Source organism: Elephas maximus, chromosome 1 (assembly GCF_024166365.1).
Source record: "Elephas maximus indicus isolate mEleMax1 chromosome 1, mEleMax1 primary haplotype, whole genome shotgun sequence".
NCBI classification, from domain to species: domain Eukaryota; kingdom Metazoa; phylum Chordata; class Mammalia; order Proboscidea; family Elephantidae; genus Elephas; species Elephas maximus.
In genome coordinates this window covers 173,193,170-173,194,589 of record NC_064819.1, presented here as the reverse complement: position 1 = coordinate 173,194,589, position 1,420 = coordinate 173,193,170, and positions in this window count along the sequence as shown.

The window sequence follows — 1,420 nt, the reverse complement described above, 5'->3', positions numbered from 1 at the left end:
CCCAGTGAAACAGGTATTATTATTCTTCTCACTTTACAAATAAGCAAACCACAGTACATAGAGGTTACACAATTTGCCCAATGTTGCGCTATGGGTTAAGAGCAAAGCTGGGATTCAAACGCAAGATGTTTGACTCCTAAGTTTGATCCCTTAGCCTGTCACTGTCCATGGGAAGGATGTGTTTTGTAGAGTTGTTCTTTGTTTAGACTTTGAGGACCCAGTCTCTTTTATTCTTGTAAAAATAAATAACTCTGACTCCCTTTGACATCACCATACTCCTTTTATTTTGTCATGCACTTCAAACCAATTACTCCTAACAATCATACCAGCTTTATAATGTTCAAACATATTTATTACAGATGTTTTATTTATTCAAAGAACAGAAAACATGAGTAAGCTCTTCCGATTGATTTAAACCAGGACAATTTTGAGAAACAGCCCTGACCCTGTTGTAATTGACAATGATATACCTCTTATATGGATGTCAGCTTCTAGGAAATAACTTTACGTGATTTGCCCCAATGATCTGATCTTCTCAGACAGTCTTTCATGAATTCTTTGAAATGCAAACAAGTTGATAACACTGTTTCCACACAGCCAAGATTAATACTCAAATGGAATCAATCTGTCTGTCTCTCTTTTTGTCTCTTCAGATACATAGCCTTTGTTTGAGAAAAAAATGGTTTTTAAAGACCCATGTACCTATGGGCCACAATCATAATAGTCTTTGAATATAGTAGCTTTTTACACTTAATTCTGGAAAAGAATTAGGGTGAGCCTATACAAAAAAAAAAAAAAAATTTTTTTTTTTTTTTTTTATACGTGGCTTCAAATTGACTTATTTAATGGAATTGGTCGTTGAACTTATGAAAAGAACAGCTTGGCTTAGTTTTGTGTGTGTGTGTTACTCTATTTGTGAAAAGTGATTTCTTAGAATTAACTGACCAGACAGATTTGAGTGTTCACCCATTTATACATCCATCTCTGAATGAAATATTTTCCAACTTTAGAGGAAAATTGTATTTTAAGACAGAGGAACTGTTTTTATGTAATTTAGGGGTTCATTTGTTACTACAGGGCAGCAGTTACTAATAAGATGCCTTGAGAACTCTGTAGTTCAAAGTTATCAATATTTATACATAAAATAAATACAATATGTTCTGATTCTCTTTTACATGTTATTATCTATATTTGCATTCTATTCAATTAAAGAACAGAATTTCTATATACAGAATTCCCATAGAATCCGAGAGAACTGAGTCTGATCTATATTTCTTTAAAAAAAAGAAGAAGAAGAAGAAAAAGGAGGGAAGAGAGACTGAGTGAAAGGGAGTGACCAAGGAAAAGTCATAGAAAAAAGATTAGATTATAATTTTTCTCAACCCTGGCTGCATATTGGAATCTAGAATCTCCTGGAGAG